This window comes from Sturnus vulgaris, chromosome 5 (genome assembly GCF_052056855.1).
Source record: "Sturnus vulgaris isolate bStuVul1 chromosome 5, bStuVul1.hap1, whole genome shotgun sequence".
Lineage (NCBI taxonomy): Eukaryota > Metazoa > Chordata > Aves > Passeriformes > Sturnidae > Sturnus > Sturnus vulgaris.
In genome coordinates this window covers 25,700,560-25,727,447 of record NC_142247.1, presented here as the reverse complement: position 1 = coordinate 25,727,447, position 26,888 = coordinate 25,700,560, and the positions used below count along the sequence as shown (strand labels likewise).

The 26,888-nt window shown below is 39.1% G+C and overlaps 1 long non-coding RNA gene across 1 annotated transcript; it reads left to right on the top strand.

The window, feature by feature from the left end:
• Positions 1-26,327, top strand: LOC148223594 (uncharacterized). The gene is made up of 3 exons (XR_015804172.1): positions 1-92; positions 16,166-16,226; positions 25,154-26,327. It is a non-coding gene; the product is annotated as an uncharacterized LOC148223594 (long non-coding RNA).
• The last annotated feature ends 561 nt before the right edge of the window (positions 26,328-26,888 follow it).

The window sequence follows — 26,888 nt, the reverse complement described above, 5'->3', positions numbered from 1 at the left end:
GCAGGCTACCGGGCAGCCATTAACGATTTCTGGGAAGTTACACAGGTGATCATGAAAGACCTTTCCAGGAAGACTAAATGCCACAGTGATGTGTAAGTTCCTTCTGCTTCTTTCCTTAATTTGTCATACAGACTATTCAGAGGTAATATGCAGTTATGCCTTGTTAGGTGGGGAGAGTTGATGTATCTGTAGGTGGGGAAATACATGTAGCATTGCAATCATGTACAAAAGAGACAAATAGTATAATTGCACAATGCCTGAATTATTGCAAAGGAAAAGAAACAACCTTTTCTGCTATTTCTAGTTCTTCTTCATTATCAAGTAGCATATGAGTATCTCCTGCATTCACAATCATACCCAGACCTTCTAAAAATTACTTATCCTCAATCAGATGAGACAGTTGCTCATTTACACCCCAGATTACAAAAGCATTTTAAAAATCTTTCTTTCACTATCCATTTATTTGTCTTCCTCACATGTTCTTATTGGTTGTTCGTTATGAAAGAGATTTATAGTTTTAAACTCCATCTTATTTATCCCCTTCCTTTTAATGAGTAACTATAAAATAAGCATCATTTTCCTAATGTGCATTTTGAGTGTCAGAAATAGGCAATTTAAATGTGAAGCTTCAAAGCGCTATTAATGTTGCAATTTAGTGACAAAATATCTCTGTTTTCAGTGCCTCTTGCCACTCTTTCTTCATTTCAGTGATTTATCGTATTATTTCTCTGCCTGTAATAGTTAGTGCCCTAAGTAGCTGGTTTATTTTTGTATTTCTCTGTACATTAATACCCTTTGGTAATGGCTGGCTCTACCTTTGTTTGACAGTCAGCCAAGAGGAATGTGACATAAGCCCCACATTGTGCCAGGCCCTTCGTGACACCTTTTTGAGATTGTCTCTCCATTCACTGACTGTGTATGACTCCTGAATACTAACTTGGAAAAGCTCAGCCTGCCATAAATGGCTCCAGTCTCGCCAGAGAGCGCCAACCACTGCTTTCTCCCCCTGATGACAAGGGGGAAAAGCTGTCACAATGACTAACATGAAAACCTAAGTAATGATAGAGATTAGAGGGTTTCTTGATGATTAGCTCAGCTTCATCTGTTCCAAAGCCTTTAGAGAGGATGAACTCTGTCTCAAGAAAGGCACTGTTGCTCAGTGAGTTTAGCAGCCTCTTTTCTCAGACATGGTACAAACACAAGTAAGTTCTTAGCACTCAGTGTGTGGCAGGCACAGTTTCAGGGTGCTGGATTTTATGCCTGTCTGCATGAGGCATGTAAATTATCCAGCATCCTGCTGCTATTTGAAGATATTGAAAGGTTTTTTCCATTTTAAATGTGCACTCAAAATCCAGAGACTGTACCACTGTGCCTACACTTGTGCTGAAAATGTTTTCAGACAGCTTCATACAAACAGGTCTTTCGTGAAAATATATTGTGGTGCTCTGAAAGCTGCAAAAAGACAAATTTTGCTTGTCAAAGTCCTTCCACAGCCTTCTCTCTTCTCCTCCCAGACTTCAAAGCCAATGAAACAGTATAGGTACCCTCATCATATACAAACTGTGTATGATGCAGTGTCAGTGTGGCCATTTCGGGCTGAGGAAATAAACCTCAGAGTTGTGAGGTACCCGTCTTCCTTTCTGAGACTTTTTATTTGGGGCTTTCAGACTACTTTTTCTTACTTTAAAAAAGTGCTGTACAGCAAAATCTATTACAAAATTTGTTTGCTCTGTGCTCTAATCCAGTATTGCTAATTGGCTGACCTAAATGCATTCCAGTGGTTGGTGTCTCCCAACAGCAAAATCAAATAAACAGCAACATTTGCCAGCAGAAAAAAATATCTGTTGCCCCAAATTTGGTGCTGAATTTGACTCTTGTGTCCCAGCAGATCACAAGCCCACTTTTGTTGAAATTTTGTTCTGTAGTTGAATTGTTGGCGGAAATGTAGTATTCCAGTTCATGGGGGATAAGTAGAGGGAAAGAATCGCCTCCTCCTCTGTCTGAGTGTTTTAAAAAGCATGGGGGGTTATTCCTAGAAGAGGATAAAGATGTTCACTAATGATGTAAGATAAAAAACCCATGGCCATCACAATATGTTGTGATCAACAGCTCATTTTGATGCCACAAGAGCAAATTTCCTTACAGCTTTTTGGAAGGATAATGTTACCTGCATAACGGAGGATGGGTTTGTGATGGTTGGTGAGGGAGGTTGTTGCTGAACTAAGTTCCCTAAAGGGAAAATCAATGCTATTGCACTCAGAAAAGACATGTGCCATGTTTGTAAAATATTTGTAAAATCTACCCAGGCTTGTTAATTTTATTTCTACTTAAATGTATGTTTGTACAGTATTTAGCATTGGAACACACTTTAAAAAAATTATCAAACTACATTTCTTCCAAGAGTAGGAAGCCCCCCATCACTTTAGCTGAACAATCCCCAAAACCAGAAAGCACTCTAAAGTTCAGGCGAGATTGGCTGGATAGGAAAATGGTCAGTGTAGCTCAAAAATTGTCAGTGTGGACTACGGATTGGGCAATGCCATGAAATGAGCCTTATGTAAGTCTCCTAAAACTTCGAGATCCTGTGCAAAATTTGGATCACCTGGCAGTTGAAATACACCTGCCCTTTGTCCACTTTTTGAATTTTAAAGGACCATATGTGTCTGAAATTCTGCCATTATGACTTCATTTCATACCTACCTGCTCTGCTTACACCAGGCTTTACTGTGCAAAGGCTTAAGTTTGCATAGAGCCTGAAACAATAGCTTGAAAAACACATATTCTCCACCTGCAATAAAAGAAAAAATACTGAAATTTTCTAAGAGAAGTATGAAATGTCACTTCACTGAATGAGTTCACCTGAAAGAACAGATCAACCAGAAAATTGTTCTCTACATGCACCTGAATGCTCTTTGATTGCCACAGTCAGTCACCGACCATCACATTAGTCTTTGAAAGAGGAAACTGCAGACTGACTGTGGAGACTTGAGGACGTTAGGCCAGCAGGGCTTGTAGACACTCTGAAAGTTTCTCTCCTCGCTCACACGGTGATTCACTGCTGAGCATTTTGCAGTTTAACTGGCCACAGAGAAGGCTGTCAACTGTTTCCAAGTGCTAATCATTACACTTTTGTGGAGACTAAAAAAGGGACATAATAGTAACGAGCAGTGCCTTAGAACAAGAAGATGAAGCTGGGCCATCTGAGAGCACCATTTCAGGCACACATACAAGATCCATGAGCCCAGCCTCCCAATTCCTCAGGCTGGTCCTTCCACATGGCAGGATTATATTTTCATTTTTCATGTGAAAAAGTAATTTATATTTTACTCTTTTTATTTATGTGGTATATTGGTAATTTTCTTATTCTCGTGCTTTAATTTTCTCTAAAGAGGCATATTTGTCAAAGAAAAAGCTACAAAAATCATCCTCCTGCAGCAGTGCCCGTCAAGAAGGGAGCAGTCTTTTTCCTTTTGAGTGAAGTTTGCACAATGTTCTGAGAAGAGAAAGATCTTAATAAATCTGCCCATTTTATTCGAAAGCCAAACAGACTGTACAAAAAATATTTCATATTTTTACCACGTTTTCACCATATTTTCAATAGAAAAGGAAAAGCTACAAATAAATGTGGAATGATGTAGTTCAAGTTTATTAAGTCTACTTGACCCGTATGTCATATAATGACATTTTAATTTTACTGCCTGACATTTAACAAATCCTTAGCAGTCCTGAAAAAGTTAATGATTAAAAAAAAAGAAATCTCTCTGTGGAGTTAACTAAAATACATGCAAATAAAATAAAATAATTAGCAGCATCTTTTGTTTTATCATATAAAATTGTTCACTGTCATGATTTTTAATTGCATATTCAGCATGTATTTATCCACAGCCTTCTGACTAACAGCTTGCCCTATTTATTTAAATAGTGGTTGTTTCTTTAAATAGGCAATAAGGAGAGACCAATATAGTAATAATAATAATAATAATTTATAATATTTCTATAATGTGTCAGACTTTTCCCTCCTTCACACTACTGACCTGGAGAGCCTCTACTACAGGAATGAAAATACTGTGTTGCCTTTGCATTTTTCTTACAATAGGATCATGTCCCTCCCAGCTATTTGTAAGAAGTCCTATAGGAACAATTATGAAATACTCTCATTCATTTGGCACAATGGCATATGGAAATTTCCTGCAACACTAATTACTATGGTTGCAATCTTTAGCCAAAAATGTCAGTGTCTAGGATTTAATTAGGCTGCAGCAGGATTTCAAAACTGACCTTCTAGTTTAGTTAATTAATTTTCCAGTTCTTTTCTTTTTTCTTTTATTTTTTTCATAGAATCCTGTCACATCAGTTTTTAAGAGATTTTAATTAAAAAGAAATCACTACTTCTAATGCCAGCCGAATGTCTAAAAGCAATTGCTAAAACATTTTTAGAAAATAAAGCAACGAGGTCAAGTCCCCATTGCTCCAGTGTGCCCTGCTAGCCATTGCCCACGAGTGCTAAGATTGCCACCCAGGTATTGGTGAAAGGCAGTTTGCAAAGTGTAAAAGTGTAATGAAGTTCTTCCCCAATTAACTATTCTTCACTATGCTTGCATCAGCACTCTTTGCTGATAGTGGTTTCTTTACAGGACTCTTTACAGTATTAATTAGAGATCTGTTTGAATCAAAATACAGAAACCAACACACTGAAAGTCTTGGAAAGATTGAATTGCTCCAAAATCTCCAATGAGCGTCTGAGGCTGGTTTCTCATTTAAACCAGAAATCTCGATATAAATTCAGTTTCAGAGTTATAAAGACAGAACTGCAAGAAAGACCTTTTTTTGTTCAGTTTTATCTTGACATGAGCCAAAATATGCCTTTTATTCTATCCTCTTTCTTTGTGACAGTTACTCTGCTGAGAAGTTACACATTACTCTTTCCTGTGGAGAAAATTAAAAACAAGCTATCTAGCAGTCCCAGCTCTGCAGCCCATTCCAGCTACTGAACTGTGTCATACTGTTTTAAAAGAAGAACTATAGTACATCTCCTGAAATGGAAGCAGCTGTGGCTTTTTAGGTGCCAAGGAATCAATAAAAGGATGAAAAAGTACATGGACGTGCCTGAGACTGCTCTTGACACCCGCACCCAGACACAATTACCAGCTATAGGGTACTATAATGTAGGGGCTTTACAGCTAGGATTTAATCACCAGGAGCATGCATGTTGCCAGTTAAACCATGCAAATGAACCTTGTGCTTATGCAGAACGGAAAACTTCTTCTGGAGATATTTATTTGCTTCTAAAAACCAGACTATATTACATTGGGTGAAACAGTTTAATAAAACAATGCTGCTTCCAGTGATTCTACTTGCAATTTTGTAGTGTTAACATGCCTAACAGGCAAGTGCACTAGGTCTGTAATAAGCCTTGAGTAGTAAAGTGTATTTCTTCTCCATCCATAGTGTCACCCTGGAAGGACCATGAGCTCCAATGTCAGCCCTTTCTATCCTGCTGGCATAGAGACACGTGCCCTTCTGACTGCCCCTTGACTGGTTTTGCATTCAGCTTCAGTTTTGATGTGTTCTTTCTTTTTCCATAGTAATGCACCACCTTTCCAAGATATTTTATTTGGGCTTTCAGACTACTTTTTCTTACTTTAAAATTTTTTTCCCAGAAAAGAGAAGAAAGCAATTATATTCATCTGAATCACTGAGTCTGAGATACTCTGTGGAGACAGTTACCACAACTGGACACTTCTCAGACTGTTTCTGGCCTACCTGCTAAACTCCAAAGAAAAAATGAGAAGTGAGACAAAGCCTTTCTACCTGTGGAGAGATAAGACTGACTTGGCTTTTAGTAGGTCTTCAAAACCTGAAGGCTCCCTGCTAAGCCTTACTGCATGTCTTACCACATTTTGCTACATGACTCTGCTGGATGAGCTGAGGCATTCTCCTCCTTCAGTGGTTGCATGAGTGTGATGGGTCGACTGAGTATATTCCAAAAGGTCTCAAGAATCCAGGGATAGATTCCCAGGGAGTTTCACTATTACTCAGCCATCAAAGTCAAGAATACAGCTAAAACCAGCATCTAGGAACTGCCTTTTTGCAAAACTGTGGCAAACTTTAATCTCTATGGCAAGACTTGTGGTGGATTTCTAGTCACAGGTCCACCCTGTTTCCCCTATATCCTGGATGAGACAGAGGAATTAAAATAGAAGTAGAAGAATGTCATCTTGTAATAGAGTCATCACTTAGCCAAAAAGTCACAGCGATACATAATCCCAGAGCTATCACCTGGGATAACTCATCAAGCCACTAGGAAGGGCAATAGCTATATCCATATATATCTGCAGCTCAGTCTGCCTGTATCTGTCATCTTTCCATTGCAGACAAATGCTTCCCTTGCAACCACAAAATGCTACTACATTTCAGAAGCCGAGGAAATGAGACTCCATTCTTTAAAGGTGACCAGGTTTTTGATAAATAGAGAGAAAAAAACAGAGTTAGAGAAGATGCAAAATTTGAAAGACATGAGAAAAGAAAATATTAGAGAAAATAATTTCAGGGAATATTTCTGTTTAAATCTCAGGGGGAAAAAAAAAAGAAAGAAGACTGGAACCCCTCTCCTGTAAAAAGGGTGAGATTTGGGGTTGTTCTGTCTAGAGAAAAGTAGGTGCTGGGGACCTTATTGCAGTGGTTCAACACAAAAAGACTTTTACCAAGGCCTGCAGGGGCAGGACAAGAGAAAATGGTTTTAAACTACAAGAGATTAGATTTAGATTGGATATAAGGAAGAATTCTTTACCATGAGGATGATGAGACACTGGAGCAAGTTGCCCAGAGAAGTTGTGGATGCTGCATCCCTGGAATTGCTCAAGGCCAGGGTGGATGGGGCTGTGAGCTATTTTCTCTGGTGAAAGTTGTCTCTTCCATAGCAGGAGAGTTGGACTAGTTGACCTTCAAAGGTCACTTCCAACCCAAACCATTCTGTAATTCCCTGACCTGCCAGTGAGCAAGTCTGATGGTGGGCTGAGGGCCCTCCATCTCCAGATTGTTTGCTCAGTAGATCATGGCTCATCAGTGATGAATTATGAATACCATGACAACTCACTTTCTGCACAAGCTCTCTCTTAATATCATGAAACCTCCAAAATCCAGGAGCCCTTTATCAGGTGCTCCATAATTTCGAGGAATGTGCTTTTGATGTTGCCCCATTATTCATCCATCAGAGGCTCTCTAGACCTTTACAAACTGCACACACCTGTTCTCTTTTCTCAGCAGTGAGCTTGCCTGAAGACACGAATTGTCATCAGACATATTTTTCTCTCATGTTACTTGTCTCTTCCTGCATTATTGCATGATGCTAAGCTCCTCTGCAAGGGCTACCAAAAATGAGATGAACTCTCTCTCCTAATTTTTACTGGTTTACCTGTTGAACACATCATCTTGAGAGAGTCAGAGAGGCTTTGTTTGACAGAGTGGCTGCATGGTTGCAGTGTTTGTTGAACTCCTCATCCTTAGCAGGAGGGTATTCCATAGCTCTCAGATTTAACTGACTATTTTGCAGGCAGCATCACTAAATTAAAAACAAGTAATTTCTCTCCCTTTAAAAGAAGAACCACGTGGAAGTTATGGCCTTTCAGTTGTGTGGTAACTGTTCACCATTTAACAGTTCAAAGCAAGTTCTGAATAACAACAAATATAGAGTTTGCTTTTTATTGTATAATAAATGAATGGGTGACTTTTTCTGTCTCAGAAGCCATAGAGAAGACTAGCAGTAATGACTTGTGAAATGAAATTAAGCTTACAGGGAGCTGGACTGAACACCTAATTTCTCCACTACTGTTAGCAATTTTGACTTTCCATTATACAGTGTATGTTCCAAGGGCCAAATTTGATTTACCTGAACATATTTTGGACTCATCAAGTTAAAAATCAAACAAGCAAAATAAAGAAGCATCAGTGCATCTTTTATAACATTTTGACTGTTAGAAGCTCCAAGGCTTTGAGGATTTGTCTGAAATCATTAGCTGATTTTATCATTACCGTCGGTGTGGAAGGAAAGTTCTCTCTGTACCAGCTTTGACTGTCTACAACTTTATCACAAAGGACCCAGTAGACTTGTACCCATAGTTGCATTGACTTTCATGTCCCTTAAATAGCTTGAGGTACTTTTCTGCCTTCAATAAAATCACCCCTTACCAATCAATAAAAAAACCCAGAGAATATGAATCTTTCAAAATCAATTATTATGTACAATAATCACACAAGTATGCTAGCAACAGCTGAAGTGTCAAAGTAAATCCCAGGACCAATGATCTGAAAGCCTCCAGAAACTAGTAGAAAATGATGTAGTTTTATTCACTTGTACTTTTGTGTTTGCCAGTGTCAAGGTTAGATGATGAGTGGGTGTATTAACTCCTCAGCCTGTTCCCTCAACTTTCACAAAACAAACTCCACTTAAATGTGAGGATTTTCAGTTTGATCAAAAACTTTCTACTGCTGGCTGCCAATTGAAATGACAGAGTTCATACAAGGTGGAAAGAACAAAATAGTGTATATGACAGCTAACCTCTCACACCAGCTATTTATGTGATGCAAAGAGGATTCATGAGGCCACTTTACAGAAGTAAAAATTACAAGGCTAGTTTGAAATGATTGCAACAATGCACACTGAAAGCAACTTGGAAAGTCCACATTTAGCAGGAAGCCCCTTTGGGTGAAGGGCTGGGGTATTCATCTTCATGAAGTTTTTGGTCATGTTGGAAAGTTAGCTGATGGATGCTCTAGGGATGACACTGATTCCTAAATAATATATTGATGTAATGTGATTTAGGAAACTTGCTGTCTTCAAATTCCAAGGTATCAAATAATTGCCATGCAACTGTTCAACCTTTTCAAATACACTTTTCTGAATCTGAGATATTTTCAAGCTACAGCTGTATTTTTTAAAGTCTTTCTTAGAGCTCATTCTGAGCTCTACACTCCTATAAGTTTGCTTTTCTGCAAAGAAAATACTAAGAAATTGACAGTAGGAAATGATGAGAGGTAAGGGTGACTGACACAAAAGTATGTGTTTTCACATTTGCCCTCAGTGCTTTTTCAAGCCTAGTCTCAGTTTCTGGTGTTCTTGCTTTCCATTGGGTTGGTGCAAAATACTGAATGACCTTGCACACAACCTTCATCTTCCTTGCTTTTGACCATTTCCTAAGTCCAGCATAATTCAGGGGACAACCTCAGCAGCCCTGTGCTCCATGTGCCAGGGCAGCATACTTTCAAATGGATGTCTAAACTGCATTCCCATTTCATCTCTCTAAGTATGCTCAGATACAGGAGTGTAACAAGCATCTTGCAAACAACTTCTTCCACTCACCAATCCTTGTCCCTGCAACCCTCCAGTCCCATTTTTTCCCTTTGTAATACAGATTTCTACTTACATTTTTACAGAATCACAAAAATACATGGATTACATTTAGCTATTTCAAACTGAACATACTTCCCAGAAAGTATGCTGAAAAATCCTTTCTGGGGAAAATGTAAGAAGATTTACATAAACAGCAGCCACTTCTCAGTTATTCATGTATGTTGTTGCCCAAAAATGTAATGGAATAGAAGCAAGGTCAGACATGGAATAAGAGAAGATTTTAAAAATTAAAAAAAAAAAAATTAAAAGTACATCTATATTGATATTTCAAAGCACCACATCAGAGCTCAGATTTATCAGCAGGAAACTGGAAACACTGATATCAAACAGCACCTCTAGCCTGTCAGTCAAGAGTTCAGCCAGATCTTGTTTAAAAGCGTGTGCAGTTCTTAGGAATCCTTTGGTGATAAAGTGAGCTTGGATGTAGCCCCCATTCCTTGTGTCCTTGGTCTCCAGGGAGAGTGATAAATGTGTGTGAAAGAAAACTTTCCAGAGTTAAAAACACCTACCCTCTGATCATTTTTCTAGACAATCAAGACACAGAAACTGTAAGTCAGATCAGTCAGCAGAATAAATATGGATGTAATCAAAACATAAGAGAAAGAGAAACAATTTGAAGAAATACTTGATAAGAGGAAACAAAACTTTAGCATGAAAACTACTTTCTTTTTAATCCATATATGGCTGTCTCTTCTATTTTCATTGTTCTTAGGTGTTACATCCTGCATTATCAACCTCCTGTTTGCATCTTCTCCGTTTTTCCTTCTTTTATGTTTTTCAGGTATTTTTAAGGGCTCTTCCAGTCTTTACAGATAGGAAAGACTGGAAAACTACACTAGAGAAGCCAGAGATATAAGCTTTTAATCAGGAGGAGGGAAGGTTTTTCTGAAACACTACAAATCCAAATAAAGCAAAGCTTTTGCTCAGTGTTGACTGTATGCAGTTGTCTTATTACCTCAGGGCCTTATTCCCCTACTTGTGTTATTTTGTGCAGGACCCTGCACCACAAAAAACCCCCAGAAACAAACAAACAAACATACAAACAAAACAAAACCGAAAACAAACAAATAAAACCAAAAAGAAAAACAAACAAAAAAACCAAACAAAACCCAGGCAAACAGAGATGAGTGTGTCCACAGGGTTCTTATGATACAACCACGTTTGTCTCCCTATAATGTTGTGACTCCTCTGTGAAAAGTGTCCTTATTCATTTCTGTGATAGATTTCAGGACCAGAGAATTTCCTAATTAAAACTTCCCAATTTCATACAAACACAATTATTAGGAAGTATAGATATATATGTATTGATTTGATGCATTTAATTTCTCCTTCAAAACTGTGGAAAGAATAAACTTGAGTTAAAGATGCAGGCAAGTAAACCCTGAACAGGAAAAAATATTTAGGGGGTTCAAATCTCTAAGTACAAGTGCCTGTCAAAATAATGCTAAAGACCTTTTTTAGAAAGAAGAAAACAAAGATGCATGCAGAACTTAATTTGGCTCAATTTGGTTTTTAGCTCACAGTTGCAGTTTGCATCATATTACCATGCAGAGAGTGACAGACCTATAGACTGGATAAATAAGATTTGCAATTAAGTCCTCATTGGAAAAAAAGCCAAAATTCACCAGAAGGACTCTGCAAAGAATTTCATCCCCTTTTTAACCAGTTCTACTAAATGAGGTGACAGATGGCCCCAGATCCAATACAAGGTTGCACTGGCTCAGGGGGCTCTGCTTGTTCATGGGTAGCAGCTGAACTCCAGGATTGGGCAGCTCCCTGGGAGGCACCAATTGTTTTAATGGGCAATGCTTCATATTCGGGTGGGTCTACGTGCGTGTTTGTGTCCCTTTTTTTTTGTGCCACATGCACACAATGGCTTGCAAATGATTCCTCAGTAGGTTTCCTTTTTGTACCACTGGCAACGATTTTGTCCTCCACCAGTTCTTAGGGGAAAAGGCTTGCACAGCTTTTCCAAAATGACCTTCTTATCTGTGCAGCCAGCAGCAACACTGGCAATGGGGGAGATTGGGTTTTATAATTAAACTAGTGCTCCCTCTGTTGACTGGATGTCAGAGCCCAGAAACCAGGACCTGTATTGCCAAGGATTGCATTGATCATGGGAAAAAAAAAAAAAAAAAAAAAAAAAAAAAAAAAGAAGAAAAAAAAAGACGAAAAAAAAGTTAGTATTCTCTTTGCAAAATTTGATTTCTCCTTTTTGAGTGTGCGTGCCAAACATCCTTCCCCTCCCGTTACATTCACATCAGTCACAAATAATGTAGACAGTCTGAAGTTTAGTTGGCAAAGAGAAATAATTCAGAGACAAAACTCAGCAACTATCCGCAGTACTATCTTCCAAGTAACTCTACAACTGCCAAAGGGTATGGATGGATAATACATACAAAGAAGGCTAAACAGGAAAAAAAAAATGCACTCATTCAAGTTGTTTAAGATGCACATCAAAGCTGCATACCACTTTGTGAAAAATTATCTACAGTCCACTTTGCTCATGTTTGAGGGTTCTCCTGTCTCAGTGGTTTCCCTCCACCATTACAGAAAAAGAATGAACTTTTCACCAAGCAACTAAGTAGTGCATCTGGAAACTGATGGAGTGTTTTGGGTCCCTGTGTTTATCTCTCTCATATTGATGGAAGGGGAGTCAAAAGAGTGTAATGAAGTTTTGCCCTCTGTGTTCTATTATGACACAGTGACAGAGAGCCTCATTATTGCCTTGTTCTGTTTACAAGGATGAGACTAGTCTTTTGAAAAAGTGCAATCAACCAGGCTTTCCACAGAATGTTGAATATCTTTACTAAATTACAAATCTTACGTTTCAGAACTAATGCTGTTCTCCATTTCAAGAAAGCTGTATGTATCAGCTTTTAAATTAATTACTTACCTGGTGCTCTGTTGCAAGATAAATACATTTGGGGTTGTATTATTAGCAAACAGTGTTATCTTGTATGCAGCCCATTGGGTTGTCAAGCACTGCTTGCATTAGAAGAGCGTGTCTCTGCTTTTTTGGCACAGTGGAATTTAGGATATTTTGAACTTCATAAAATGAATGGGAGGCAAGAAAAACGAAATAAAAATGCCAAGATGTGCTTCAACTAAGCTCAGGAATTCTTTTAATCTTACCTCTTTGTAGGACATTGCCACCTGCAGAGGTGTTTCTTGGCAGGACTCTGGCACTGGCTGTTTTCCAGAGCCTCTGACCTCCCAACAGGGTGTTTTAGCACCTCACAGGATCTTGTTGGACATGAGCTAAGTTCCCAACCAAGTCTATTCTTAAAACTTGTTCACCTAGCTAGCTCACTAAAAGGATGTCTTTCCTCTTTAGAGACTCTTTATTTTTTTCATTACTCCATATTTTTTTTCTATTTCTCTCCTGCTAAAGCTATTTATCATTTCCATTTCAATCTCAGATTGTTTTATACTTAATGTATAATGTTAAAACCATTTTCTTTATTTGACAATGAAGCCATACATGCTGCCAGTCCCTACCTTTCCCCACCACCTTGTTTGGTGTCAATCTTTCTCTCCATTTCCCAATTCTGTTAGCTCAAATCCTGCTGAAATAATTTCTCACATTTCAGGTACCACAGGGAAGATCAATACCAATTAGGAGAGTGTATTTTAATAGAGATGTATTAAAATTTTTCATTCTTAAAGGCCAGTTTTGTTCCCACTGAAGGATAAAATAAGGCAACAATTTAGAGACAATTCCCTTTTTCTGAAAAGGGCTGTATATCAAGTTCGCTGAGAGCTTAGCAGGGTATACTGCATTTGCCTACAGTGAAAGTATTATTTCTTCCCATGAAAACTCTTCCTCTTAGTTACTTTTGGATATAGAATAGCACATTAAACAGACCAGCACATTAAACAGACATTGGTTATGACCTTAATGTGGGAAATAGCTAATACATGGCTTAAAACCCTGAAAATCATTGAGAAATTACTTTAATGAATGCCTATGAGGGCTTTTTGTTACTTTTATTGGAAAAATCGTACAATCATAGTACTGTTTTCTTTCTTCTGCACAGTCATATTCACTTCTTTGGGGTGCAAATCCTTGACACAGAATTTGGTCATGTTTTTGTCAGTATGGTCAGAGAAAGGAAGATACATGGTTGCTAAGATTTTAAGCTTGGATATGGTTTCAGAAAAGAGTCCACTCTGCATCAAAATGCTCAGCCAACTCCTGAGGAAAGGAGCTTGATAGGAAGGACACGTCCTGTTTTTGTTAGGAAAAGCATCTATGGAGGTCCCATCAGAAAAGGACAGGGAAGCCTGTTTGTCTTCCACCACCAGGAGGGGCCGTAGCTGCAGCCAAGGAGTTGTCCTTGACTTGTACCACACCCCTGCCTTCCTACATCAAAATCAAAAATGACTTAATTTTTCTTTCATGTCCTTGCCAAAACCTCAAACCCAATGAATTTGCCTGCTGTCCCACCACAAACTCTCTTTAATGGAGACCATACAGCACACCATGCTGTCCCTCTGCTATTAAGTGTGCCTCAGAAAACAGAATAGAGTCATAGCACAGAATAAGGATGGGCGATGCTGTTTACTGCAAATGAAAGTGGGGGGCTGGGCTGGGGGTTGAGCTTTTCACAGCCTGGTATTAAAAGGTAACTGTTTGCATCTCTGCTGCTGTCAGGAAGAACTGTTCTCTAAAGCAAATGGATTCCTGACAGTGTTTATTCTGGCAGCTTGAGTTTAAAATAATGATCTCAGACGTTAGTTAAGGATTTAACAAACAGCGAATTAAGATTTGCATTCTCAGAGAAATTACTGGAACAGGCCTAATTTCTGGTCTGCCAATCAGACAGAGGAAAAACATTAAAGGAATAAATTGCTTTCTCCCATCCTCCTGCCTGCCTTCAGACAGGCAGACCCACCATTCAGGAAAATGTGTTTCACACACGTGTGTCCTCCAAGGCACTGGAGTTTACTGGGCACTGTTTCCTCAGTAAAGGCCATTCTTTTGTGACATGCAGTACCAGTAGTAGGGGAAAGTCTGTATGTGCAGCCCTAGCCCAGCTGCCCTCTTTCCCTCTGCCCTTAAACTGGAGCTGACTCCTTCCTATGGAATTTTTCTTTGGTGTCTTTGCCATCATCACTGCCCACAGTTACACCAGACTAACAGAGCAAAGACTTATTCCCTTTTTTACTAAAAAATTGCAGCCTCTCTCTTGAAAATCAGTACTTGTTCCTTGCTTTTGTTTTGCTTCTTTCATTTAGTTTAAATTACCCTGGCAGCAATTTAGTCAACTCATTCTCTTTTGTCTCTTCTCAGAGCAACTCTTCCTTTTGTCTCCCCTTCCTCCTCTCCCTACACCCTACTGCAGTAGCAACATGGAGCTCAATCATCAAAACATGTCCATGCCACAGACCCGAAACTCTGTTCTCCAAAATACTGCTGCTAAATTTCAACTGAAAATGTACAGTAGGCAAGGAGACAGCCTGGACTGTAGGGTCAGAAGGCTTGAAAGACTCATCACATTTTTATTCCATTTATAAAACTAATACCCTGGGAAGGGAGGCTGGGGGAATGCTGGGATGAGGGCACAAGTTGATGAAGTCTGAGCTATAGGAAAGTGCAGCATGACTGGTGCTAGACCAGTCCATCTGGTGGTTCAGTTTCTTTATGGCTTGCTGTGCGAGGATTGCACAGCTCTATTCACGCATGAAAAAAAGCAGAAGACAGAGTCACTGCTGTGATCTGAACCGTGGTGCTGTCTGACAGTCTGATTGCCACCCCAGCCTAGCAGGGCTAAAGGCAGAGAGCAGTGAGAGAGGGGCAGCAAAGTCTGAGTGGGGGTGAGAGATCAGTGTAGATCAATGTACTTTTCTTTGCTGGCACACAAGATTCCCAATTGTCAGTGTTAGTCAGACAACTGTTTTTCTCCTGCAAATGACTATTAACAGTTGGTGAGAATTCTCAAATAAAATGAATATAAATGTTTATTCATGCTTCAGCTGTGCTTGGCAACTCCATGTCTTCTGATTCCTTCTCAGGCTTCCTTTGCAGAGGCTCCTTTTTGCCCCTTGCAGAGACAGGGGCACAGGGTGTGATTGCCATGTTCTCAGGGCCACTGATCACCTTTTCACTGCTTAACCCAAGACCTCACCATTGTACAAGACTTGCAGGGTCTTTGATTTGCCATGCAATTCTCCACAAATGTGCAATAATCAAGATATCCAACAGGACTTGCAGATGTTTCTAACCACACTGCTCTGACACATAAATATTGCACAAGGAGTATATATATATGTAAAGTAACCCAACTCCTACCTGCTGTTCTCTGATTCAGTTTCCTTATCAATTTAAAGAATCTGACTCTTTTAAAGCATTCAGGAGGCATCTTCTCCTCTGTCCTTGGACCTCCTTCTGCATCATTCTCTCCTTGGGCTGTGAAACAAACACAGGGTTGGAAGAGATTTTAAAGATCATCTGCTCCCAGCCCTCCTGCAGTGGGCAGGAACATCTCCTCTAGAGCAGGTAGCACAAAGGCCCATCCAGCCTGGCCTTGAACACTTCCAGGGATGGGGCACCCACAACTTTATGGGAAACTGTTCCAGTGTCACACCACATTCATGGCTTCACGTTGTACTCTTTGTTCCTAGGAACACTCCTGCAAATCCCCCACCATGTTAGGAGGCTGTAAGCAGACTGGCTTTTTTAAGCTGGCTACCATTTTATCAAGAATGCTTCATTTTAAAAGTAAATTACCAAAATGTAACCTTTCTTTACAGGCAGCCCCCTTCTCTGCCTCTGGAATTTTCCCAGACTGGACATGAAAACACACTGGAGAAGGTAAACAAGATTCTGACTCAAAGTGTGTGTTTCATGATAGCTATATATAAGGTTTTATATATGGTATAAGGCTATATATAATCATACTATTGAGTTTGCAAGAAGTTTTGACTAGGAAATAAACCAGCAGGAATTACTTGAGCAATAACAGACTAAGTTATTATAGAGCATTTTGCTAAAAAATTAAACAGGAAAATAAAACAACACAGAAACCAAATAATATTAATTATATTTCTTCAGTTTTCAATAGAAAAGCTTTATTAAAAATGTTCTAACTACTCATTTAGTGATTTCTGTTATTTATCAGGATTTGTTTCAATTTCTTTTACATCACAGAACAATCCTTAATTCTTGGAAGAAACACCTTAATTTCTTGGCAAGAATTTTGTTCTTGCTGTTAAAAATGTCTGACACTGACGGTCCTGTTCAGTGAGTAATAGGACTAAAATAATTGTGGTTGGGCTGAAGAGATGGTCTTGTTTGCATATCTCAGTTTTCTTTTAAACTGCTTACACTGTTATCCAAGAGCACTGATATCATGAGTAGAAATAACCACACTCCCAAAATGTTAAGACTAATACTTCTGAAACCATCACTTCAGAGACAATAATTTTGAGCTTTATATATAACTTTTAAGTGCTGTTCATTCATCAGTGACCTCCAGGAGTCTGTGCTTTCAAACTATAGAGGGATGGTAAGATATCAAGGGAAGTTAAAAAAAAGTGGTGGGTACAATACATTACAGAAACGGAAAGAAACTGAGAGCAAGAGAAGAAGAGAGAGAAATGCAGCTAAAATCCTTGCCCAGTTTTGCACTGATTGTGTGAGAGACCAAGGAGCTGCCTTTGGATGCTGCCTTTGAGAGGATGAAACAGCCAGTAACTGCTTGGTAGCTATCTGAAGAATCGACCAGGGCAGCACAAAAGATGTCATCTTGCATCATGTAAGGAAGGTTTTGTGTGTGACTGAGAAGAGGGACGGAGGAAAAAAACCACATCTAAATCTCTTACAGTCTATACAAGCTCTATTGTGTTAAGCAGGGATGGACAAGTACATTCAAACCTCCTTTAAATCAGAAATTAAGGAATCCTCAGAGATGAGCCTGTTTCCATTATAGTTCTGTGTACACAGAGGTTTTACAAGCTCAGTGGCAAGGTGCAAATCAAGAGAAAGAAAGGGGTTTCTAATATGAATCTTGTCTCCCCATTCCTATCCTTTACACAGTTTGAACCAGCTTTCTCAGGGGGCAATTGCAATCAGCAGAAGAATGGTGCACTCTCTTCCATTCCATACTTCTAAAATAGCACATTAGATGATGAGGGATTAAAACTCTGAAACTTTCCTACGTGCAAATATTCTCCAAAAACTAAAATCCAAGAAAGAACTGAAACATATTTTTCTTTTCCTATTTTTGTGGAAGATTTCAAAATATGATATTAATAAATTTAACTTCATAATCTCATGATAAGTATGACTGCACGAAGAAATAACAAATTTTACATTTTCAGACTCTTCTGAAATATTTTATTTTTGTAGCAAGATTCATGGTATCTATTACATGGGGAGTAAGGGGAAAATGTTTTTCTTCTTCTGTGTTCTACAGAGAAAACCCGAACCATTTGCAACAGTCCTTCTTTCAGGTAGCTCAGCTTATTTTCTCTGTCTACATTGGGGATTGAACACTGAATTCAACCTGGAGAAGGCAGGTACAATTGCCAGGAACCAAATGTTGTTGGTTTCACATCTATGACTTCTCAGAACCACATGAGAGAGAGAAGTATGAAATGCTATATCGAAAATTGAAAAAGTGTGACTCGGGGGTTTCATTTTTTAAAAAAAACAGACATTGGAAAGAAAGTAAGGGGTAAAATTGGAAGAGTAGGAACAGAAGAGCAATGGGTATAGAGAAAGGGTGTAGAAGATGAAAAGTTGCAGAGAAGTCAGTCAATCTCCACACAAGTTTTCCACATTTCATGACATTTTTTTGTTCATTAGATGAACTAAAACTCCAAACCCCAGATGTGTACATCCCTGGGATTGCTTTGCTCGACAGACATTGCTGTAACTCCTGTCTCCAGAGACATGCTTGAATCCATATTAAATGAGTTAGCTTGGGTAACACTAACTGGGACAGCACAAGCAACAGAGACAACACAATGGCACAGACAACTGAGCCTTTGCACAGATCCTTAGGCAGGATTTGCAGCTCATGCAGAGCCCTGTGTTGCCATGAATGCCCTTCCAGTAGCTTCAAGCTACTTCTCATGAGCTCAGTGGGGGCAGCAGGAAGTTCACCCTCAGGCTCAGCCTGGCACCAGGGCAGAGCAGCATTGCCTGTCTCTTCTGAGTACAGCTGCACAGGTCTGCAGTGCAAACTGTAATGCTCTAGAGCTCTTGTCCTCACCAGCCAGGGCTGGTGAGTTAAGATATTTTATCCCTTACCAATATGAACAGACTGCAGCTACCTCTGGGTTAGACTCTGCTGCAGTCTTCAAACAAAGCCACAGGATTCTTAAGGCATGGAGGAGGAAAAGACTTGCTCTAATGAAATAAATGAAAGAAAACCCATTAATTTGATGAAAACTGCTATGATGGAAAGTCCCACATGATGGACTGCTTCCCTACTGTGTTCATATCTACATAAAATGGCACAAACATTCACAGATATATTTGCTGTTGTATGATGTTATATTTATTACAATCATATATATGTGTGTGTGCATGTGTGTACATGCATATATATATAGAGGGAGAGAAAGAGAGAGAGAAAGAAAGACATGAATATATACATACATGCCTGTTTATTTTTCCTAAAGTGATTAGAAGCAAGTAGTGGACAGATGAACAGCTGGTTCTTGATTAAACCAGGAGATACCTGTGTGATATTTACAGGAAAGGAAAAAACTGCACAGAATTCTGACCTTTATTTTGTGTAATATCTCCTGGGTCTTATGGGATACCTGGGAAAGAAGTGTCTCAGAAAAGCCTTCTGTCATCTTTGTCTGGCTGCCATACTTTCATTTGCCCATCCCCAACAAGAGTCCAACAGCTCAGTAATTCACCCATATGATCTACAAAGGACTCAGTGAGCACATCTCACCTCCCTTTATCAAATTCTTCCCTTACACATTCCTTCCCACCAAGTTGGAAGGCCAATTCCTGCTTAATGAAAAAAACTTCCAAAATCAGGAGTGATCCATATAAAAAGTATATCCACTAAGTTTCTTATTCATCACTAAAACTGCATCATGGAAAAGCCATAGTTTTAAAGCTATATAAATTGAGGATATAAGACTGTCTGTTCAACCATTGGCTGTAGGACCTGATTGTGAAAATCAGACTCAGCTGTACTGCATTTAAATTTAACCTTGTTAATACAATTTTTGTCAGGGACAGTGCTGGTAAATGGGTCAATCAAGGTTCATATATAGGGAGGAAGATAAATGAGAAAAAAAGCAAAACAAGGAGAGGTTCACACAAATGTTTGGTTTTTGTCCTTGCATCAGGGAAAGCAGAGTTCTGTTATCACGGGAAAAGCTACCACCTCGCAGTATGTATCTTAAGGCAGGATTTGTTCCTTTTCATTTCCACATGTCCCATGCATTTCTTCACTCCTATTACAGTCCATCTTTCTGTTTCATGTTCTTTATTTTGGCACTTCAGAGCCAGTTTGCAACATATGGTCTATTAGGTGTAGACCTGCAACTGCTTACATAACTCAAGGCTTGCTGGAGTACAAAGACCTTGGTATACAACAGATGTACAAATGAACACACGGTCGGACGTGCTGTGGATACAAAAGGATAATGATACTGCTCAGAATCAGATTTATTCTGCTTCTCCTGTGGAGTACACCTGTCTTCTGCTGGCGATACATGTGGCTCCAGCCAGCAAGGCTTCATCATCCAAAACTAAGCTTAGATCTTCTTTCCCTCATTATTGCACTGTGATTCTCCCTCCTACACCTCATTTGCACAGGGCAACTACAGGTTCATCTAAGCATTTCATTAGCCTATTCAAGACAAACCCCCAGTAGGCTTGAAAGTGATACACACAGATGCAAACAAATAAACCTAGATGAGCAAACATAAGTGTATCTGTGGGTTCACAACAGGTTTTAAACAAATTCCCAGAAAGGAGATGAAAAGTCTTGACACCCTTAGCTGTAAGAAAATGAGTCATGTTTGTTAACTCCTTCTGGCTGTTCACTATCCCCTTTAAAGAGTGCTGTGTTACTCATGCCACGAAAGGAGCTTCCTCAAAGGAGCCTCAACTGTGATCTTCTGCCAAATAAAGGTTATTCCAGAGGTCAGATATTAAGTCCTGGCTCCTGCTCCTTCACCCTGTGTAGGTAGTGCAAAGATTATGGAGCTACTAACATCCAGCTGGCAATTAATTGAGGAGTCTTCATGTGGGATAATTCTGGTATAAATAAGTTTACACCATCTGCTTTTCCCTCTGACACAAGTGTTTGAGAATGTTCAAAGTAGTCTGAGTTTGGTATGTTAGGCTCCAGCAGTTTGGAGGGGGATCTTTAGGGGACTGGAAATTATGGAAAGACAGACCAGTAGAGAAATGAAAACATGCCATGAAACAGAATGGCCAGGCAAGTAGTTGCAAAGCTCTCTTGAATATTTATTAGAATAAAAATTACTTGTTTCACAGACTGGAGAACCAAGGGACCTTTCAGCCCTTCATCCAGCTCTACAGCTTCAAGTTTCCTAACATGTCCCCCATAGCCCTCCCACCCCAAATAGCCCACCACACAACCTGTGGCCCTGCTTCTGCACCACTCCCATCCATCCCTCACTGGGGTCACACTTTCCGTGTTTGGGGTGCTTTGACATCTCTGAGAGTGCAATCGCTGTGTCAAAACTGGTTCACAAGCTCTCAGGGAGCAGGAACTGCCGGGTAATGAAAACAAGGAGCGTGATTTCCTTGGGACTTCTTACCTGCATGAAATCAGGAACTTTTCTCCTTGTCTGCAGTTACCTCGCAGATAGTGTGACAGAAAGCAGCCTCCGAGGCAGTAGTGGGTCTTTTACTAGCAAATCTTTCCTATTTAGCATCCACAATGGCTTTGCCACCAACAGTTTAATCACCTTAGAAAGCCATGGTTCCCTCTGACACTAAAGGATACTTCCTAGAATTACCTCATCTGCTTCTTCCTGTGGCTATATTGTCAGACATTATCAGCAAATATTTGCTTGTTATAAACTTGTCATTGGGGTAGAAAACATGTTAGTCTTCCTGCCTCCCAGGTAACTAATGCTTTGTTGTTTTTATCCAGTGAAGACCATCTTGCTCGAATTGTTCTTTCTGTGTGTATTGCTCATCCAGACAGGCTGACAAGTGACAAGATGCACCCACAAGCACAAGTAATTCTGAGTATATAAAGGAGCAAAACCTTTGTGTTTCAAATGGCATGAGTTTGTTTTCTCGTTGTCCTCATCTGTTTCTTCCTAACCTCCATCTCATGGCTTATACAGAGGGTAGGGGAGGATGAGCATTTCTGACAATGGAAAGCCTCATTGCTCCTAAAAGGAAAGAAATTCTGCTGTATTCGTTAGAAAACAAGGGACTTTGGACCCGCCAAACTTCATGCATTTCAATTTCACTATCCCAAGTTCAGTATAAAATGGTAAAAGGGTTCTACCTAATGCTTTAAGCTTCAAGTGCAAATTCACTTTGAAAATATTAAGAAACCTTCTACAGTTTTGAGAAAACATCAGATTTGAAAACACCCACATTTTTCATTTTCTATTTCCTTACTCTTTTGTATTGCACTATAGAAAAGCTGAAGCCTTTATTTTATTTGATTTAGGGTAAAGAGAAAGGTAGGAGTTCCAATTGAAATGCAGACAGTACCTGTCAACTTTCATGCCTCTCTCCTGAAAAGCACAGAGGGATCACAGTCTGAGACTGCCATGTAAAGTTGTAATACAATGTTAAATATGCATTACTAGAAAACAAGATTTTCAGTACAGTAATGTGTCTAATGAGAGGTTTAAGCATAATTGCGAACTAGAGTAATAATAAATCATGCAAGAAGCACCAGTTCTTAATTAACAGCCCATTATTTTGGGTAAAGTGCAGCAGCTTTATACCTTAGGTGTATATAATTAAATGTATCATAAACTATGGTTACATTTTTCTAATAGTTGAGCTCTGTAAAGGCTAAGTGCTAGACTAGGTGCTATTTTACTTTTCCTGTTCCAATTTAGTTTTGTTTTTTTTTTTTTAAAGCTGCAGATTAAGTAGGCTCACTCTTAAACAGTGTTCATATATATGAGACATAAACAAGGGAGAATTTGAAGTCTTTCTAATGAACAGTATTACCACAAATCATGCAGAAAAATGCCTGAGTCTATTACACACTCTTCTAAATGCTGGCTGTGCTTTAGAAAAGCATCTTCAGCTGCATTCCAACCTCAAAGTCATTTGCTGAAAGACAAATTATTTTGTTTCAGTCCTTAACAACCAGGAACTAAAAATTTATTTGAAAGTGTTTTGTGCTGGCTTAAATACTGATGGTGTTTTCTCAAAAACATGAAAATGCATGTTGTCCCTTTCTCCCTTATAGGCTTGGCTTTCTCATGCTGTAATTCACTGCAACATATAAGCCTTTATTCCTTTTCCTGTACAGGGAGTCGTGTAACTCAGAGTGTTTTCCTGTTGTGACTGAGAAGATGAGGAATTATAAAAGACTAACACTACAATTTAACGCTTCAGAGAAACAGTGTATATCATTACTCCTCTGTAGCCAAGCACACTAATTAATATTTATTGCACCTGTCAAACCAGTAGCCATGGTCAATCCATTGCTGCAGCAGTTCAATGGGAGGCTGGGCACCATATTTCTCCTTGGCAGGCATGTTTAGGTCATCAACAAAGACAAAAGCCCTTTTCCCTGGTGGAACACTGTAAACCCTCTTCTTTTCTCCTGCAAAATTAAACCATTAATTTTATTCATGTTAATTTTCATCTTACTTTGAAAAAGCAGAAAAAGAGAGAGAGAGAGAGACATTGGAAAAATAAAACAAAATAAAAGAAGAAAAGAAAGAAAAGAAAGAAAGAAAATCACACACTTTCTGGGGAGCCTGCCTGACATTATTATTAGAACCAGTTCTTTTGGAATCCATGACCTTTTATTTTTATCAGATGTGCCGTAAAGGTCACAGAAACATGGGGAGGACATAGTTATAAATCCACATGGAGTTTAATCAAAGGTGGCATGTTGTTCTGAAGTAAACAAGCTAATAAAACTATTCCAGTTTAAACAAAGAGAAAAAAAGGAAAAGAAAAACCCTTTGTTAAAGACTGTCAACAGAACTCTGATGAACTTGAATGTATCAATGGAATTAATTAGGCAAGAAGGATTATAATAAGTGAATTTCGGTGTTGCATCTACAGTAGCCTCTTTGGCATCCTGAGTAAAATGCTTTTATTTTGAGTCCTGCATCTCATTCCAAAGCATGTGTTGGTGCACAGTGTGCTGCTGGGGGGATGTATTCATTCCAGCTAATTACAAGACAGAGAGAACTTGAACTAAAGGCAACCACGGAGCAGACTGCTTTAGTTCTATCAGCCTGTATCCTGATTGCATCACAAATGCTTGGGACACTGTGAAGTAACAACATAAATGGAAGAGAGCTAGCTGCATTTCTGCATGTAGTATGACATGACAAATTTTAATTACAGGCCTTGAAAAAATTCCCCCCTTTTTCTTTCCCCCCTCAAAAATGTTAGGTTGGATGTATTAGAAAAAAGGATAATGCTCCAGTGTGGGTACTATACAAGATAAGGAGTCAAGAGTAAGGTATTGGTCCTTCTTCTCAAGCTTAACTGGTTGTGTTAGGTCCCTGGGAAATGTCTAACATAGAGGAGGGTCTAGGAATAGGACAGGAGGCAGGGTTGAAATATCAGCTACCAAGGGTGAAAGTGGTGAAACAACCTGGATTTACTAGGCAGGCTAGAAGACGAATAAAGAATTTGCTTCTCTTGAAGAATGTATGATCATCTTGGCAAAGCCCAGTCCTGCATGAATCCTTGTGAACACTGAATCATGTGCCAAGACTTACAGATTATAAATGGTCAGTGAATGGGTGTTTTAAAGTTATAGATGCATATTAACAGCATCATGCTTCTCCCTGCAAAAGAGTCTGGGCTAGATTTTTCAGTGCAATACTCAGAGAAATAGATAAATGCTTTGAATATCTCACTGGCTGTCTAAATAACTCTTTGAAATAAGAACTGGCTGTCAAACCTACTAAGGTACATTTGAAAATCACTTTAGCAGTTACATGACTCAACAGATGTCTAAATACCTTAGGAAATACAATCCTCTATGGTTAGATATACAAGGACAGATGTATACATATTTTGTCTGTTATACTAAGGCTTGTTACTCAGATGGGTCTGGATCCCCTGTGAAGATGTAGGTCATGCCACACACAGCTTTTAGGCACTTTGCCTTCTTAAGGAAACCACAGCTCAAAGCTGGGTGCTTGAGGCTTCTCCATATAGTGAGAAAAACAGTTTCCAAGCCACTGCCTGCCAACACTTCTATAAAAGACCTTATACACCAGGAGACTTCAAGTATCAGAGCAAGGCAAAATCAGCTTAAGGAAAGTTAGGCACCCCTCCACTCTTGTAATAGCTGGCTGCTTAACCCAAGAAACAGAAACTGTGTCAACCCCTGGTTAGGGCAGCTTTCCTGAGAAATGACATAAGTCCCTGCCCAAGTGGAGGGGTGGCCTGAACCTGGGTCCCCAGCTCCCAGCAGGGAAGCACAGGCAGCCAGGGAGCCGGAGTCAGAGCAGGGGAGGCAGGATGCAAACACTGGGGGGGATTGAAATGAGTGCTAAGTGCTGGCATGTGTTTTGTGAGTCTAACCTATATTTCTTGGCTCTTTAATTCCTCCACAGGGCTTATTACCCGAGGCTGGTGAAATGTATCAAGAAGTACACTGTGGTCTGACTGTGGAAAGAAGCCATTTTCCCCGTGCAAATAATTATAGAACTAATTCCAGGGTCTTTTGTCAGCTGTCTCGCCTCTCCCTTAAATGCTCTTGGATGGTTGTAGAGCCATAAAATGGGTTCAAAATAATACTTGAAATTAATACAGTTTGATTTAGATGACCATTTATTTTATAGCCCTAGTTAAAATGTCAGGGAGATTTAACAGAAGATAAACTTTGTATTTGCTAGAATAATTCTAGCAGCTCAAAGCCATGTTTTGAGGGCCTAGTGTTAACAGTATTTTCCATTTTCCTTGACAAATGGACTGTAAGTTAGCCATCAGTTAATTATTGACAGATAGAGGTGATATATCAGATAATATCTGGTTTCAGAGAATCACAGGAATTAGATGCAGAAAAGACTTCTTATGCCATTCATGTCTCCCAATATGGAGCCGTTTAGTATTCTATATATCTATACAGTTCATTTTCCACGGCCTAAGAAATCCTGCTTTCATTGTTTCTCCTGGAGTCTATTCATTAACAGGAGCTTTTTTTTTCTAATATGCAGCTTAAACACTCATTACTTTATTATGCTTCACAATGAACTGAACTCAGTGCTTTCAGCACAGCCATAATTTTTACCTATCAGCTGGAAGTGTACTCTACTCTATGAAAACGTCAGAATTATCATACAGCTACTGCCTGATAAAACATTACTCAAATCCTGTAATGTTTTCAAATCTTGAGCTATTAATAATTTAACATAATTAATTCAAAACACTTCACTCAATGTGAACCAGAGAGAGACGATGGGGAAATGATGCATATTCCATCTTTCAAGGGTGGAATTAAATATGGAAAACAAGGAAAAGATAAAGAGCTGCCAACACTTACTTGGAGTGTAATTCGCCTGTTTTGAACTTGCTATAAATTTCACGTTTCTAAGACTTTCAACTAACTTCACAGACATAAATGAAAAAACCCTTTCCCCTATCACAAGCAAACAATTTAACATGGTTAGAGCAGTTTGTCAGACATAAGAAGAAAAGAAACAAATTAACAAATGGGTGAGATTTCTCTACAAAAGGGAGAAACAATTAAGCAAACAAAAGGTCCTGTAGAAAATCCTTTAAATGCAATACACGGAGATTCCTTCCTCTTTTTGTTAAATTTTATCAACAAAGAGTATTGTATTGCTAACATTTTTGCTTGATTAAACCTTCTTTAAAAGCACTTTGTTGTTGCTCTTTTCGTGATAGGGTTGTTTTTTAAAATCTTATTTATTTAAATCAAGGCTGGACCCAACCTTTATTTTCCTGGCTGGAAATTCTTGCTGTTAGAAAGAACTGCAGGTGCTAAATTATGGCACAATACATCGCAGCTGCAGAAGTGCACCTGGAAAAAATTAGACTAGTAATGAAAATTTCACCTGAGAAGTGCCAAATTGGAAGTCTCAGAGATTGAATACTTCCATTAAGCCACCACTCAGGAACAAACCAAGTAATAAATATTGAAACTTTCTTCTTTACTTTGACCATGAAGACTTATTTCAGATGTGTTTACTTCCCTATTTGGGGAAAGAAGGGAAGAACTCAGAGAGAGCATGTTCATCTCTCATCTCCATTAAATCCCTAGCCAACCTCTACTGCCAATAGAGGTACCAATTAGTACTAATTGTAGTAGACACTAATAGTGTAGAC